At 36.0% G+C, this 19467-nt stretch overlaps 1 pseudogene; it reads right to left on the reverse strand.

Moving 5' to 3' along the window:
• Window positions 1–14083: 14083 nt before the first annotated feature.
• LOC127130684 (uncharacterized) lies at window positions 14084–16766 on the reverse strand (annotated as a pseudogene).
• Between the last annotated feature and the right edge of the window lie 2701 nt (window positions 16767–19467).

Raw genomic sequence — 19467 nt, forward strand, 5'->3', positions numbered from 1 at the left:
TGACCATACCTTTGACAATTGTAAAACTGAATGTGACTCTTATCTGGATTTTGACCACCACCTCTTCCTCTACCTGCAACACCACCTCTCGGGTTGCCTTGGTTCCAGGGTTTTTTCTGATTCAACCAGTTTCCTTCTTGCAGATTTTGACCAGTCGAATTCTTGTAACCTTCTCTGCCTTTGTTGCCATTCCAGCTACCTTTGCCTTTTCTTTCTTTTGTTGATTGAGCCTGCAAAGCCATATCACTCTTCGACTTTCCTGCAGCTCTTTCATCCATTCTTTGTTCATGAGATTCAAGCATCCCTTGAAGCTCTTCCTTTGTCAATTTTGACAAATCTTTCGACTCTTCTATGGCCACTACCACGTGGTCGAACTTTGGAGCCAAAGACCTCAAGATCTTTCCAACAACAGATCTTGATGCCAACACTTCTCCATATACCTTGATTTGATTCACCAGTTTCGTAACACTGGTGAAGAAATCAGTTATGCTTTCATTGTCTTCCATCTGAAGCAATTCATACGTTCTTTTGTAAGTTTGTAACCTCACCTCTTTCACCTTCTCTGCGCCTTCAAACGATTTCTTCAGAATTTCCCATGCTTCTTTTGTTGACTCTGCATCGCTAACCTTTTCAAAGTTATCAGCATCAACACATTGATGGATTATAAAGAGAGATTTATAATCTTTCTTCTTCAATTCTTTATGTGCAGTCTTTTCTTGATCCGTCGCGGCTTCTCCAAGCGTTGCTACTCCTTCCTTCATAAGATCCCAAAGATCTTGATAACAGAACACAACCTTTATCTGCTTGCACCAATTCTCATAATTGTTGTTCTTGAGAATCGCAAGATTTGCTGGAAAATGCCTGTTTGGGTGATTCGTTGCCATGGTGATTTTCTTCCCACGAATCGATTAATCGGAGCTCTTGATACTAGATGTTGGAAATCCCCCAAAACCTATGGAGAATTTAAATCAATCTTGATGAAAAAGATTGTAACTACCCACACAATAACAACGAAAAGAGAAGAACAATGGAGAAAGAAAGAAAGTAAAGAACGATGAAGGAGAAGAGTAACAAAATTCTGCAGAGTTTCTCTCTGCCCACAAACTGTGGAAAACATGTTATTCACTTTACAACTGCAAAATACTGTGAATACAATGTATTGTGAATACTCTATTCACCTCTGTTACAAAATAAGGGTTACTCCCTCTATTTATAGATTTAGGTTAACTTGGACCTCAAGTCAAAACCCAAAACTATAAAAGCCCAAAATTGTAAAAGCCCAAAATAGCTAACACTACTCAACACACTAGGTGGTTGGACACTTCCTTGCTCTGTCGAGCAACCTGCTTTGACACAAGGAATTACAATTCAACAATGATAAGAACTTGAATTTCACCTCATGAAAGAGTAAATACATGTGCATTTATATCCTCAAAAGTAAAAGAGAACATGCGCACTAACTATGCATCAATCAAAAACACCCTTTTAAAGTTAATTTGATTATTGTCTTAAAAAGAGATTATGTTTTTTCTGTTTGCACCAAAAAAAATTAGGCTACGATATGTTTAGTTAGTTGTAGTCTTTAAGAATAATAATGAATTTATTTTTTGGAATTTCTTATTCCACTTTATGAGGTATAAAAATACTCTATAAAAAATTTAAAATACTCTTCAAATTTTGGAGATGCATATTCAGACGCATTTTGTCTTAATCAAAAGGTTAACTAATTTGAATATGTCTTTTCGAAATATTTTAAACAAAAAGGCCCACTTTATCCCTCTCTAAAAGGTCCACTTTACACGTTTATTATTCTCGAGATGCATTTCTGTTTAGGGTTTATGGAGATGCATCTTTGTACCCTATCAGAACAATGCTTGTTATATTTGGTTTGTGGTTATTTAGATGAAAATGATGATTTATAAATGTTAAAATCCTATTATGTGATGAACATCAAACCATTTAATTGATACATAAAATATGACATATATAAATTAGATGGTCAAAATATGACATATATAAATGAATTCGAAATACACAATAAAGTAGAATGAAGTCAAAATAAAATACAATTGATAATAAATCTAAAGTACAAATACTATATACTATTGCGTATGCCGGACTACAACTCCACGAGCTCCCCAACCTCTTCTACCCTCTGTCCCCTGACGCTGTCTCCGGTACATTAGTGTCTCTCGTGCCTTCGTCATAATGGCATCTAAGATCTACCTTACCTCACACCCATGTCACTGCCTGCATGCGCAATCTCCACAATGCAACGACATCTAGGTAAGACACCATAAGCATAATCTAACTGTGACTGCTCCTCCTCTAGTATCTCCTACTGAGTTGGCCTTAGTGGATCTCCTGGAGCATCCTTCACCATATACGGATGTGATACCCTAAAGAACTACCTGATGTATCCGTCGACATAGTTCTAGTAACTCTCAGTTATGGTACTTCGTGCCTACTCTGGTACTAGATGACTAAGATAATCATCAAACATGACATTCATATTTCTATGTGTCATAGCAGGAGGAACAAAGACAACATGGTGTTTGAGAATACTATAAGTGTAGCCAAATTGCCACATGATGCGCTCAGGCAGATGAGGAAATATCATACGTGAACTACAGGTCAATCATCCCGAGTATAATAGTATGTCGTCAAATGGATGCGTTTTACGGTGATCGACATAGCTGTTAAATTGTATATCTTTGGCAACCAAGTGGTCAAGATACACTCTGAACGAATTTATCGCCTAGTTCCCTTTGAGAGGGGCAAATGCATAAGCACACAACATATCCTCAGTATAAGTTGGTACACATGACCAGTCAGAGATGCGCGGGAAATGTTGGAGGATCCAAGCCTAAAATGTGTTGGAGCACACAAATCATCAGTAATGGCGTTGCAAAGATGTAATAAAAATGACACACAAACATTAAAATACTAATTACATTATCGTCAATAGTGTGATGTGCATGTGACCTTCTTCGCCTTCCACCTACAACCCTTTGATAACTTGGAGTACAAGTAAACCAAACAAGCGGCCCCCTAGTTGTACTCAAGGATCGCTCGAGTCCTCGAAGTACTGTAGATAGACGACATCAACATAAGTGACACTCTTGTCCATAATAATTGCAATTCCAACTAAATATAATGGGTAATGCTTTCATATCATACGTTATATGGATACCTACCTGCTCGTCATCGCCTCTGGCATGTTCTGCTCTAAGGAGCTTATATGTATATACCTTTTTAAGGAATTCAAACCTAGCATGTGTTCTTATGATTTTTTTTCAAATTCCCACATGGAATTTGTAACAACCCATATAATATATATCTATAATAATATCATACAAGTGTTAATAATTGGTACTGATACAACATAAGTTCCTAATGGCATCAATATATATACATGTCCAAACTAAACACATCAATGGAACATGTTATACAATAATGCCTAAACAATAAAAATCTAAGAACTATGTGCAATATCTTCATTGCACACAACTCCACAGTGGAAGATCCGAATAACTATGTCCCTTGAAACATCTACAAACAGCTTCTACAGAATTCAACCTGTAAGGAATACCTGAAAAATAATAACAATAATGGGATGAGATAATAATCTCAGTGAGTTCTCCTATCCTATGGGCCCACTCGGCTCTACAGGGTTTTCTAATCAATATTCAACTCATATCCAACTCAAGTCAGCAAGGGAACGAAGACTTGAGCGATGGGGAAACTATCTCGCAATTGTATGACAACATGCATCTGAGTTCTCATAACTCAACCACGATCATTATCTAGGTCACAATGCATCAATTCCCGAACGGACTTACGTCTAAGCCAGGCCCGGTTCATGCATGCTCGTATGATTCGACTTTCGCGGTGGATATCGGGTCCTCTATGAGGCTTAATCCCCAGTTCAAGCGACTGTCACTCGTATGGGACTCTAACCCACCTAGGGTATCTTTCACCGTATGGAACTCTAACCCACCTAGGTGTCCACCTTTCCCCCATGTCCGCCATGGTTGGGGATCAAACCCAATTGAGGCTCGAATCATTGGTCCCACATCCCAATGCTTACACGTCTAGGCATACCAATAGAGATGTGTACCATCACAAAAACACACATTCTGATAACATGATCGGTTCTACAATTGTTGGTTCCACAAACCATAACAAAATTCATCAATCGTAGGTGACTTCATTCACCATAATACACAACAATAACATGGCATGTTCCATACAATGCGTCCCGTTCTCAATCATGGCAACAATTCGTACACGACCTCCATATAAGCGTCGTACGAATGATTACCGTCATTCAATGTTATCTAAGTCATGAACCTCACTCAAGACCTAATACCAATCCTAGGTTAAATTACTATATTCATCATGTAATTCTCACTATAAACATGTATTCAACTTAAGCATGGCATCATAATTGATTAATAGTTGGAAGAATGCATTTAAAAGCACTTAAGAAATGGATTTTGAAGTTTTTAACTTGAGTCAATCGATTGGTTAGGGAAGCCCAATTGATGGTTCCTCTCACATTTCTGTTTTTCAAAATTTGCTGAGTGTCAATCGATTGATCCTGAGTGTCAATCGATTGGTCCAGTTAAAAATTTCCATTGTTCATATACAACAAGTCTGTGCAATCGATTGACATGCAGTGTCAATCGATTGGTCCTGTGAAAAATCCATTTTTCTACTAAACCAAAGGCTGTCAATCGATTGGTTGACAGAGGCCAATCGATTGATCCACTCACATTTTCTCATTTCACCTCACAGACACCATTTTCCTCTGTTCTACCATTTCTAACACACCATCCATTTCTTCTTCCAACAAAACTCATCATATTACATCTTCATATGTACATGTATAACAAGGATTTCAACATCATAAACGCAACCATAACAAATCATGCAATCACCACAATCATGAAGAGCATATCAAGCACATGTTCATAAAAACAACAACATCAAAAGAAATATTCATCACATAGCATGGATTATTCATGATTTATCTATGATTCTACAACCCTAATCTTCTAGAACCTAGGGTTTCTAACTAGAACTCACCTTGGAGATGAAGATGGTGAAATAAATGTGAAGTTGGTGATAAAGATGAGATGATGGTGGTGAATGTTTCCATGGCTTTCTCTTCTTCTTCCTTCCTTCATTTTCTTCTTTTCTTCCTCTTTCTCTTTCCTCTTTCTCTTTTCCTCTCTCTTTCTTTTTCCTTTTTGATAACTCTCTCTTTCATTCTTACCTCTTCCTACTACTTCTTATCCTTTTCTTCTTTTCTTTTCCACCACACAAAATACTATATAATATATATAAATAATATATAATATTAAGTAGTAATATAAAATATCTCAATTGATATTTTATCTTCCAGTACTAATTGACCAATTATCAATGTTACCAAAAATGTCCTCTCTTGTACTTATTAATATTGGTCTGTCTCTTTTATTAATAATTAATCTCTTCAGAGTTCACTGGTTACTCTATTGGTCCCAATTGACAACATTTAGAGCACATAGGAGTTCCAATTGTTACAACTAACAAAAGATAGAGTACACTGGAACTTAATTGATCCCAACTCACAACTAATTGAGCATTTAAGGGAATATGGGGTATTACATTCCCCCCCCCCCCCCTTAAATTGAAATTCGCCCCCCAATTTCCTTCACTCAACGAACAAACAATTCTTGCCTTAACGTCTTAGACTAGCACTTAACTTCTCTTCGATTCCAAGCCTCTGACATACTCATTCTTCTAACCTCTCCCCCTTGGAAAACTTCTCTCGTGTGGGAACTCTCAATACTTCATGGTCTTAACCATATCCTTAATGTAATATTGGATTAACGTTTAACTTTACTCCCACTTAATTTATTTGATATACCGCTCAACATCAGTTGGTCACTTTCCTCCCGGAAACCACGACTCCCCTTCCTTGCACCAAGTTACACAAAACATAATTACGACATCTTATCTTGACCTGGTTAATCAATACTCATTAATTCTTCAGAAGAAAGTTTATTGATTCCTTGACCACGCACAATATTGACTACTTTTTTTATTTATTAATTATTATTCAACAAGTGTGACAAACTTTGTAATTCATCTATTGATAATCTCATAAACTTCACTTGATCTGATACTGTATGCTGCAAGTCTCTACTCCTATTAATTCACTTCTATCGTGCTACTCGAATGAGATAGAACCATTAGCACAAGATTGTCTTACTCTTATCCTTACCTCCATTCTTACGATTAACTATCTCCCTGATCCCCATAGACTTGACTAAGATCTTTCTTCCATCACCTTCCATTGTGATACTCTGATTCCAATAGTGGAGCACCTGGGATTCCTAGGCACTACTGTTTAGCAAACAATCTACAAAGAAACACACTTACCCTCCAGAATGCCTACTGTCCAAAATGGTACTAGAACCTTGCTGACTCCCATTAGTAGAATAACTTCCTTGATGACTCACAAAAGTTTAGAATAAGACCAACACTCTTCAGAAGATAGGTATCCAGTATTTACATTACTACAACCATAAAAACGTAGAACATCCAAATTCATCAGGTGTTCGATGCAGTTAAACCAAATTAGTTTGACAATATCCGGTTCTGGTTACTATATTCCATATCAAATCCTCTTGTAGGGCTTTGATTCATTCAAGATTTCTATCGACATATGATCTCGACCAAAAACAACATAACACCATCAAGGAACTTTAAATCATCAACAAGACACCACTTTTAAGGGACTTAAGCAATCTAGAGCGTAACTATGAGTGTCCATACACCTTATAGAGTCACACACAATATTTCACACACATCTAGAGATAACATTTCACCTCGTATCCAAAATCATTCATCTCAATTGTCATGTCCCATCTTCCATAATCTTGGCTCATGCTCTTACTAATATACAGTCTGAGTTACATGTTTAACTTCAGGAATATCTTATCCTCGTTCCTTCTTGGAAGTATAATTCATGAATCCTTCCAATAGGGTAGAGTATCATGGTACACATCCATTACCACTCTCAGGGAGTCTACATCTAAGGCTATGAATCTGAATGAATTAATCAATTTCATACCCTGACCAATCACTTCACACCTTATCAATATATACCATATACCTAACTAATCTCTTCCAGATCACCACTTAGTAGGTCTCTTCCAGATCTGTTCCGTATAGTTATTCATAATCATAATAGTGGTACTTCCCAGACTTACTTAAGCTGAGCATGGTTCACTAGGTTGGTTTTCCCACAGGTCTGACTTCCATGATATCTCCACAGATGACCAACTACGCACTATACCTTCAAAAATCCCAATTTCAAAACTACCAATCTGACTTGTGGTGACTTGTAACTCCATCCTCAATTTGTACACCCACAACGGTACACTTATGACATTTAAGACACCCTTATCTCCAACACGGTGTGAATGTTTATACTCCGTGACCAACCAACCAAACACTTGTCAAGAAGATAAATAACAACCAGATTTTCAATAAGCCACTATTACTCTTGCAATTCAATAAAATACACTTAAGATAAATCTTATCATTGCCACACACTTATGACTAGGATTTTTCTTCTAAACCAATACCTACTACACCTTTCATCATACTGGGGTTACTTGTCTAGATGACTTGCTACAGACAATCCTCATTGTCTCCCAATAAGCTCTTGCAACATAACATATTCAACATCCTACACTTAGTTCATATGCTCCAGCTTAGCTTATCTTTTGTTGTCTATCATCAACTCAACTTCTTAGAATACAAGACTCACTACTCAATGAAATGTGTGTTACTTTGCATCCATCTCAAGACAAGGAATCCCTTACACATACTTGTGACCATAATGTTGTTATCACATACTTCTCTTGATACCAAGGTATACTTCCTCCACTCCACTACATACTCTAGAAGTCCTCGATGTGAACAATCATCCACTACAAACCCATAACTTCGTCTTAATGAATCTTAATGGTCCCATTCTACCTTTATCTAAAATGTACCCCATTACAACGATTGTATTGTAACATCCACACTACTTCCACACTCAGTGTTCACTTGTCTTCCTATGGTAATTCCCTCAGTTCCAATTACAGAACCATTCTACTAGAATTCCTTAAATCCAACTTACTTCCTTTTCTCCTCAACCAAATCTCCTACAACCAAAACTCACCAGAGCTTCCATTACTATATAATGTATGTTCTCTCTCTTTCCACACGAACTCTTATAATTGATCCTTAGGTAACTTAACATTCCATAATGGTCTCTTACTAACACTAAACCTCTGACTAGCTATCTTGAATTCGATCTCCCTTCTAAGACTGGATATACTTGATCTATCTTCTAGCCTCCATTTGGCCCATACCTATTTCTCTTGAAATAGGTAGTCATGTCCTCGAGTCTCTTCTTAGAATTCACCACTACCTTAGGCTCCCAACAAAACTGAACGTCCTTATCCCTCAAGTCCTTAACCACTTGCAAGGTACCCTTCCAAATATATATTCCATGAAGTACTCTCGTTCTTCCAAAATATTTTAGTGGCCTTAGAAACTGAAACACTGATACACTACCTCACTTCCAGACCTTATGACATATGTGTAACATAATCCTTTCTCCTTCACCATATGGAATTACTCACAATATTTATTCCATATCAATGAGTGTATCTCATTCCACTAGCAAATTCACTTATTCCTCAAAATTCTGACAAGCTCATCTGCTAGAATTCCTTAACTTCTCAACTCTGTTAACGCCGCAGAATCGCTTGAATGATACACTACTCTTCAATTCCATAATACCCAAATCATAACTCCTCTGAAACTTCATCTGGGCTACCTGGTTATCCTTACTTTCTAACTATTGGCTTGAGCCTACTCTCAAAGCACAAGTTCCACCCACACTTCGGAGTCCTCGTGGTCGCTCAACCATGATCCTACCTACCATGTACATATCATTAGGTTGATCAGGCCCAATACTACATATAGTGATATTAATAATCATGTTGGCTAAACACACATATGAGGCAGGAATAGATTTACTTATGATGTTTCAAGACTAGGTCGAGAATCGACCTGCTCTGATACCAAATGTAACAACCCGTATAATATATATCTAGAATAATATCATACAAGTGTTAATAATTGGTACTGATCCAACATAAGTTCATAATGGCATCAATATATATACATGTCCAAACTAAAAACATCAATGGAACATGTTATACAATAATGCCTGAACAATAAAAATTTAAGAACTATGTGCAATATCTTCATTGCACACAACTCCACAGCGGAAGATCCGAATAACTGTGTCCCTTGAAACATCCATAAACAGCTTCTACAGAATTCGACCTATAAGGAATACCTGAAAAATAACAACAATAATGGGATGAGATAATAATCTCAGCGAGTTCTCATATCCTATGGGTTCACTCGGCTCTACAGGGTTTTCTAATCAATATTCAACTCATATCCAACTCAAGTCAGCAAGGGAATGAAGACTTGAGCGATGGGGAAACTATCTCGCAATTGTATGGCAACATGCATCTGAGTTCTCATAACTCAACCACGATCATTATTCAGATCACGACGCATCAATTCCCGAACGGACTTACGTCTAAGCCAGGCCCGGTTCATGCATGCTCGTATGATTCGACTTTCGTGGTGGATATCGGGTCCTCTATAAGGCTTAATCCCCAGTTCAAGCGACCGTCACCCGTATGGGACTCTAACCCACCTTGGGTATCTTTCACCGTATGGGACTCTAAGCCACCTAGATGTCTATCTTTCCCCCATGTCCGCCATGGTTGGGGCTCAGACCCAATTGAGGCTCGAATCATTGGTCCCACATCTCAATGCTTACACGTCTAAGATACCAATAGAGATGTGTACCATCACAAAAACACACATTATGAATACATGACCGGTTCTACAATCATTGGTTCCACGAACCATAACAAAATTCATCAATCGTGGGTGACTTCATTCACCACAATACACAACAATAACATGGCATGTTCCACACAATGCGTCTCGTTCTCAATCATGGTAACAATTTGTACACGACCTCCATATAAGCGTTGTACGAATGATTACCGTCATTCAATGTTATCTAAGTCATGAACCTCACTCAAGACCTAATACCAATCCTAGGTTAAATTACTATATTCATCATGTAATTCTAACTATTAACATGTATTCAACTTAAGCATGGCATCATAATTGATTAATGGTTGGAAGAATGCATTTAAAAGCACTTAAGAAATTGATTTTGAAGTTTTAAACTTGAGTTAATCGATTGGTTGGGGAAGCCCAATCGATTGGTTCCTTTCACATTTCTGTTTTTCAAAAAAATTTGAGTGTCAATCGATTGATCCTGACTGTCAATCGATTGGTCCTGTTAAAAATTTCCAATGTTCATATATAGCAAGTTTGTGCAATCGATTGACATACAGTGTCAATCGATTGGTCCTGTGAAAATTCCATTTTTCTGCTAAACCAAAGGCTGTCAATCGATTGGTTGACAGAGGCCAATCGATTGATCCACTCACATTTTCTCATTTCACCTCACAGACACCATTTTCCTCTGTTCTACCATTTCTAACACACCATCCATTTCTTCTTCCAACAAAACTCATCATATTACATGTTCATATGTACATGTATAACAAGGATTTCAACATCATAAACACAACCATAACAAATCATGCAATCACCATAATCATGAAGAGCATATCAAGCACATGTTCATAAAAACAACAACATCAAGAGAAATATTCATCACATAGCATGGATTATTCATGATTTATCTATGATTCTACAACCCTAATCTTCTAGAACCTAGGGTTTCTAACTAGAACTCACCTTGGAGATGAAGATGGTGAAATAAATGTGGAAGTTGGTGATGAAGATGAGATGATGGTGGTGAATGTTTCCATGGCTTTCTCTTCTTCTTCCTTCCTTCATTTTCTTCTCTTCTTCCTCTTTCTCTTTCCTCTTTCTCTTTTCCCCTCTCTTTCTTTTTCCTTTATGATAACTCTCTCTTTCATTCTTACCTCTTCCTACTACTTCTTATCCTTTTCTTCTTTTCTTTTCCACCATACAAAATACTATATAATATATATAAATAATATATAATATTAAGTAGTAATATAAAATATCTCAATTGATATTTTGTCTTCCAGTACCAATTGACCAATTATCAATGTTACCAAAAATGTCATCTCTTGTACTTATTAATATTGGTCTGTATCTTTTATTAATAATTAATCTCTTCAGAGTTCACTGGTTACTCTATTGGTCCCAATTGACAACATTTAGAGCACATAGGAGTTCCAATTGTTACAACTAACAAAAGATAGAGTACACAGGAACTCAATTGATCCCAACTGACAACTAATTGAGCATTTAAGGAAATGAGTATAAGTAAACCAAACAAGCGGCCCCCTAGTTGTACTCAAGGATCGCTCGAGTCCTCGAAGTACTGTAGATAGACGACATCAACATAAGTGACACTCTTGTCCATAATAATCGCAATTCCAACTAAATATAATGGGTAATGCTTTCATATCATACGTTATATGGATACCTACCTGCTCGTCATCGCCTCTGGCCTGTTCTGCTCTAAGGAGCTTATATGTATATACCTTTTTAAGGAATTCAAACCTAGCATGTGTCCTTATGATTTTTTTTCAAAGTCCCTCATGGAATCCTCTAGGTCAACTCCCAGATAGTCTACCATCAACTCGAGTGCCTCGTATTTGCTAATCCTCCCATGATCTAGAAGTTTCCTTCTAATCAGAAGATGCAACAAACACGACACATTGTCGAATGTGATAGACATCTCACTAAACGGTAGATGAAATAACGAGGTCTTGGTATGCATATCTCCACGAATGCATTAAACATCTCGTGGTTGACTGTAACATAATCGACCTTGAAGAAGTCCTTCATCCCAGATAAGGACAAAACAGCCTGAAACTACTCGTCATTAGGTTGAGGAGAGCTAGTAATCTTTCGTCCATGGTTAATAAACTTTAGGGGATCAAGGTCATGCAGAAAAATAAATCTATGTCATAAACTTGTAATATAATAATAAACGTAATTTAAAAAGAATGAATCCAACTAATTTTACCTCTCCGTCCAAGATATGTTTGACAATATGGTCCGAGTACAGAGGCAACAATGACAACTTTATAGGGCATCATCTAAATGTATGAGGTGGCACTGGCTCGTCAGCCTCAACAACTTTAGATGGTTCTGGCTCAGCAGTCTCATTTGAGGTGGCACAAGCTCAGCATGAGGTATCTCCAGTGCTTGGGGTGGCACTGGTGCCTCAGGTACCTCCGGTGACTCGGGTACCTCTGGCGTCTGAATAGGTGAAACTTATCGCCTATGGGAAGATGAAGGCAGTGATGCGTTAGTAGCTGACACATGTCTTCTACAAGAAGAAGAAGGCGGAGAAGCATAAGCCCCAAAAGTCAATGTCTCCGCATGAATCGGGCTAGAGTGAAAATGAGCCTCATAAACCTGACTTTTCTCCCTATGGGTTGATGCATGGTGTGCAATCCTTATGTGCCTCAGTCGGTCGTCTCTATCAGCCATAATGACTGTAAGATAACCAATAGAAATGAGGAGGATAAGGGTTCTGATGTGTTTTAGAATTAATACCGTCCGAAGATGCATCTCCGGAATATTTACGAAGATACATTTCTAGAGTTTTTTAACATTAAATCAAAATTCTATTTACTAAGGGTGCATTTAGAGTGATAGAATTAAATTTTTGGCCTAACTCATCCCTACAAAACCGATTTGTAAGGTGAGGGGTGTCACTCTATATAAACTCTTTATGGGTTCTATCTTTAACCAATGTGAAATTTGGATTTTTTCCAATACGGAGATACATCTCCGAAATTTAAAAATATTTTTGTATTTTCACATGATACATTAGTAATACATATGGTGCATTAAAAAATTCTCTTATTTTTTCTATTTGCTTTTTCTCAAGTGTCTTATCAAGGTTTCATGTAAACACTACGCACTATATATTTTACTAATTTGTATAATTTCATATAACTTGTGTGATGATAATGTGTTATCGCCATTCTATATTTATTTGTGTCTGCATGTGAAAATGCATGTTATAATGCTTGTTAGAATAATATTATGTATGTTGTTTATCTATTAATGTCAAAACAACTCATATGTATAATGCACTTTTTAACCCTATGATAATAGAGTTCCTCTCTTTTTGACTTTTTATTTCTGCATCTAGGCTTGACTAGAGTCTCTTTATATGTATTATGTTACCTAGATAAGTTAAGTATTTTGGTGAAATATATGCCTTCATGTGGAATACATTTTTTCATTTAACTTTGTCTTGTGTGAAGGAAAAGGAGTGTCCACTATCTCTCGGGGCTTAGATGCATGAATAATCTATAGATTACGATACTATGTAGCACTGACACCTTTTAAGATAGGTGTGTTTGTGTCGGTGTTGATGTTTGAAATTTAAACTGATATCTGTAATTATGTTTAATTTATTTATTTTTATATTATTATCGATATCAACGTATCGTATTTTTGATGTATGTGCTACATAGTTATGACACTCTAAGTTTTACGCTAATAAGTTCAAATGTTAACCTTCTAATTGTACTCTAGGTTTTCAATCTATTCAACTTAACCATATTCACCCTTGTTTTAGATGCTACCAAATACTCGCTCAGTTCTTTAGTTTCACACTAATTATAAAATGTATTTTTTATTGCATCTTTCTCATATCACGTAAAACATATCATGGAATCATCACTTATAGACCAAGTTGAAGAGTATGTCATGTGATACGCAATCCTATATATTTTCGGATAGAACCATTTATTTTTCAGATATTTTCTAACTACAAAATATCCTTTTAGTAGTTAATTATTTGTGATAATCATAATTTAATGGATTGATATGATGATCAACTTGTATTCAAAAAGGGCGGGACAATATATAGAAGAGGATGCGGATCTAAACTTTGACTTGACTAATAGAAAATTGCAGTAAAAAGGGGCAAGTTTGGAAGACTGGACCATTTTACCATCTCTAAAGACTTGAACTCATTAATAATTAAATTAGTGGTGAAGTGTTCTGCTATTAAGTATCATATTGTCAGAAAAAAAATCATCCTCCATCTTATTACGCAATCTTATCTTGATTATCTTCATTGCTAAGAATGATCTTTCTGTAGTAGATGTAGAAACTGGAAGAGTTAAGATAAGACGAATAAGTTGATCAATCAAATAATATGTATATGTCTTCCTTGTCATTTTTAGAGCTTCACACAATTCAAACATAGTTGACAAGTTATTTAAATTTGGATGACCAACAACATCAAGATGAAAGTGTTGAAGTTGATATCTCAAATTAATTTTTTTATACTCACTAAAATGTGTAGGATAGAATTTATTTACAAGAGCACATATGTTATTCATATCAAATGCTTTGTAAATATCCTTAGGAATCAAACTATTGCTTAGCTTAAAAGCTTCATTGTTTGCTCACAAAATTTATGATTCAATTCTTACACGTATTGATCAATCAAATAATATGTATATGTATATGTCTTCCCTGTCTTTTTTAGAGCTTCACACAATTCAAACATAGTTGACAAGTTATTTAAATCTGGATGACCAACAACATCAAGATGAAAGTGTTGAAGTTGATATCTCAAATTAATTTTCTCATACTCACTAAAATTTGTAGGATAGAATTTATTTACAAGAGAACATATGTTATTCATATCAAATGCTTTGTAAATATCCTTAGGAATCAAACTATTGCTTAGCTTAAAAGCTTAATTGTTTGCTCACAAAATTTATGATTCAATTCTTACATGTATTGATCAATTGTAACACAAAAGAGATTTATTCTTAAATGTTGACCCACAGTGATGTGATTCATTTAATGACGCGCATGACCTCATGCTTTATATAAATTGCATTACAATCAGGAGAATCAATATCATATTTTTGACAAAATAATATTACATCGCTCATTTTTACCATTTTACCATCTCTAAATTTGAATTATCAATCTCGTGCAAAATTAATGTGAACTCAAATGATTTCATAAACTTATAAGCAACATTAGCATCCCCACATGTAGCACAACTTCTCTCATTTTTTCTAATATCTGCAAGAACCACACAAGTTGGATTATGCAAATTTATCATACTATAAACAGAATAAAAATGTGAGCTCAAACGTGTATCTACGTCTCATTTCAAAGTACCAATCTAATTTTTTTCCTTTACCGCTATCAAGCTCGCCAATCTCTAGAAAATGTGAAATCTCCTCAAAAATGACATTTTGAAACTCATCATGACGCTTACTAGATGAACATACAACATTGGCGATATGAGTCAAGTGTGAAAAGAAATCATGAACAAGAAAAACTTCTCTTGAAGCAGCAACCAAAGCAGGTTGTAATTTATGTGCAAAACAATGTATGTAATAAGCATAAGGATAATCCTTGATAAATAATGCTTGCAATCCATTCCACTCCCCTTTCATATTATTAGCACCATCATACCCCTGCCCACGAATATCTGAAACATTTAGACCATGTCGGGAAAAAACATCACAAGTAGAATATTTAAGAGTGATAACCATAGTGTCGTTAACATGCGCAAGCTTAAAAAATCATTCTTGAATACACTCTTTTTTATCCAAAAACCTCAAGATAATATCTATTTTCTCCCTTAAATATTCATCACAGGATTCATCAACAATTATGCAAAATTTAGAATCCCCAATCACTTCTCGAATATAATTTTTCACTTTCCTATACATGAAATGCAAAATTTCCTTTTGAATTGAATGATAGGTATACTTTGAATAATATAGAGAATTCTCTAGTACTATTTTGCAAGTTCATCATTGTATGATGCTAAGAGTTTTACCATTTCAAGAAAGTTACATATATTTTTTTATGCAAGTGATTCATCATGGCCTCTAAAAGAAAAAGCTTGAAATGCAAGCTAACAAATGGAATCAATAGAGCTCTTGAGACGAAGTCTATTTTGGATTACTTGATCGGCACACTGCTTGTTAAGAACATTTCAGATGTGGATTGATTGATTGAACAAGTATTGAGAAGATTTCAAAGCATTATTGTGAGGTGAAGAAGGGCTTCCTCCAATATGATTAAGAAAAACATATTTCTTTCTGGCACTGACCTTTCTCCATGTCTTAAATCATTTTATAGTAAACACATTAGCTTCGGGATGTCCACTGGGTTTTTTACTGAATAAGTAACAAAGTAAACAATAAGCAACATCATTAGTTGGAGAATATTCTAGCCATGAAGGAAACATTTTAAACCAAGATGCTTGAAATCGTCTTGGATATTTATATCCATTAACAGGATACTTTTCAACTTGGCATTGATATGGACCAATTAAGATAAACTTTTCGAACTTCATCTCTTTGATTTATTGGATATTCCCAAAATTGGAGATGTTTGTCGGGATCACATTCTAAACAATTGAAATTAAATTCTTCCAAGATGACTTTTTGAATCATGCGGGGTTGCTCATTTGGTTGAACTTGAATTATTTGATCACCAAAAACTTGCTCCTCAAGTGTCGATGTTGAAGTTATACAATTTTCATCTTTATCGGAAACTTTTCTTTTAAAAAATAATTCAATTGTGTTATGTTCAACCATTATATAGCTCCTAAAAATACACAAATAATCAATTACAATTTTCAAACAATCGTGTTAGAGAGTCTGGGGGAGTCGGGAGCACCAATGGGACTAGGGGTGTGCCAAAAAACTGGTTCACAAGAACCACTTTTAAAAATATGGTGCACCTATTTTAAAAGCCCATATTATTTGATTTAAAAACTAGCTCATATCCATTTTATTAAAACCATAAAAAACCAATATCCACTTTTTAAAACCAATATACGACTGGTTAAGAACATTTCAGATGTGGATTGATTGATTGAACAAGTATTGAGAAGATTTCAAAGCATTATTGTGAGGTGAAGAAGGGCTTCCTCCAATATGATTAAGAAAAACATATTTCTTTCTGGCACTGACCTTTCTCCATGTCTTAAATCATTTTATAGTAAACACATTAGCTTCGGGATGTCCACTGGGTTTTTTACTGAATAAGTAACAAAGTAAACAATAAGCAACATCATTAGTTGGAGAATATTCTAGCCATGAAGGAAACATTTTAAACCAAGATGCTTGAAATCGTCTTGGATATTTATATCCATTAACAGGATACTTTTCAACTTGGCATTGATATGGACCAATTAAGATAAACTTTTCGAACTTCATCTCTTTGATTTATTGGATATTCCCAAAATTGGAGATGTTTGTCGGGATCACATTCTAAACAATTGAAATTAAATTCTTCCAAGATGACTTTTTGAATCATGCGGGGTTGCTCATTTGGTTGAACTTGAATTATTTGATCACCAAAAACTTGCTCCTCAAGTGTCGATGTTGAAGTTATACAATTTTCATCTTTATCGGAAACTTTTCTTTTAAAAAATAATTCAATTGTGTTATTGATCGGTCACCATTTCCATTGAATTCCCGCCGTTAATCCGACGTATTTTCATCACTCTGGTAAGATTTATGTTTGTTTTTAGTTGCATTTGAGTCAAGTATCAAGTTTTGTTGGTTTGGTATTACATTACATTCGATTACGAGTTTAAGTCAAAAAGACCTCGTTTATGCTTCGTTTGGGTAGTGTCATTGTTCCAGGTTCAAAAGCAAGAATGGTGAAGTTCGGGACACTCTGAAGGACGAAAATATGACAGAACAGCAGGTCAACACGGCCACCCGTGTGCCACCACACGGCCGTGTTGTTGGTCAAGCAGAGAAAAAGACGAAGCAGAAAACAGGGATCAACACGGGCACCCGTGTGTACACACACGGCCGTGTTGATTAAAACAGTGCATCTACACGGGCACCCGTGTGTAGGGACACGGCCCGTGTTGTTGCTACTGTAACAAATGCTGAAATAAATTAATGCAGGAGAAAAAACACGGGCGCCCGTGTGTACACACACGGCCGTGTTGATTGCACGCAGCCTGGAAAACCTAATTTTGCATTGTGAACCGATTCTTCTCATTAAGGGAAGTATGGACCTTTTGCTTGGAGAGGAGGCATCTGAAACTATAAGAAGGCTTGGAAGAGAAAGAAAAAAGGACCTTTTGACAGACGAACGAAAGCATTACAGTGGAGAAGAGAGCGAATACAACGGATTCGAAGACGGCGAGATTCAACGGTAGCCACCATTGAAGATCAAATTCTCCTAATTCTTTGTAATGTCAAATCTTTACTTTATGAGTTCTTTAAGTACTATGAGAGGCTAAACCCCCTGATGCTAGGGGGGTGGTCCTGATGTTATCGTATGTATGAATCTGAACCGATAATTTCCTGATTTCTATGTTAAGTATTTCAATTTAATTGTGTGATGTTATTATGCTTTTGTATCGGACAAATACAAATTAATCTATGACTTCCAATAACAGGACTGTGATTGGTAGGGTTTTCACACAATTAGGTTTATGAATGCATCATCTAGGACTAGTAACTTTCGTAAATCACCGTAAACCTTGATATTTTGTATGATTAAAACCAACGATTAATTAAATGGACATTTAAGTAATAATTGGTAGTTTAATAGTTTCTTCCTTAAGGACTTAAGTAAGAGCATTCTGAGGTTAGGTGATTGAAGGCTTCATAGGCAGTAAGGAAATTGGAACGGAATTCATAACCGGGTAACTCAACCACTCACCCTAGCATCCTTTATCTTAATCTATTCTTGTTATCAATTTTGTGTTTACTATTCTAAATTCCAAAACAAACCAACCATTATCTTTTTGTTTGAATAGAATCGAATTGAAATAAGTAATTCCTACGCAATCCTCGAGATTGATACTGGGAAATAAACTCCCTATTACTACATCGGTGAAAAGAGTACACTTGCTATTTTTCCGATCAAGTTTTTGGCGCCGTTGCCGGGGATTGCCAAACTACATATTTTAATTTTCATTCTATCGAAATTTTGTTGCTCGCCAACCAAAATTTTATCTGTGACAATTTTGTTATTCAATTTTAATCTTTGTCTAACTTGTTTATGCGAGGTAAGTCCTCAGCTGATTTTCATTTTGACGCAGAACCAGAGAGAACATTGCGGGCAAAGCTCAGAGAAGCTAGAAGAAAGAAACTGGCAAACTCTGACAGCGAAGAACCGGACACACCGAGAACACCAGCTTCTGTTCACTCCGAAAAATCTGAGTCAAACACAGATTCCCATCCAGACACTGTTAATATGGCTGCAGACCCACCTCCACCAGAAAGACTTTTAGGTGACTATGGCAGACAGAATAATCCAGCAGTG

This window comes from Lathyrus oleraceus, chromosome 3, assembly GCF_024323335.1.
Source record: "Lathyrus oleraceus cultivar Zhongwan6 chromosome 3, CAAS_Psat_ZW6_1.0, whole genome shotgun sequence".
Taxonomy (NCBI): domain Eukaryota; kingdom Viridiplantae; phylum Streptophyta; class Magnoliopsida; order Fabales; family Fabaceae; genus Lathyrus; species Lathyrus oleraceus.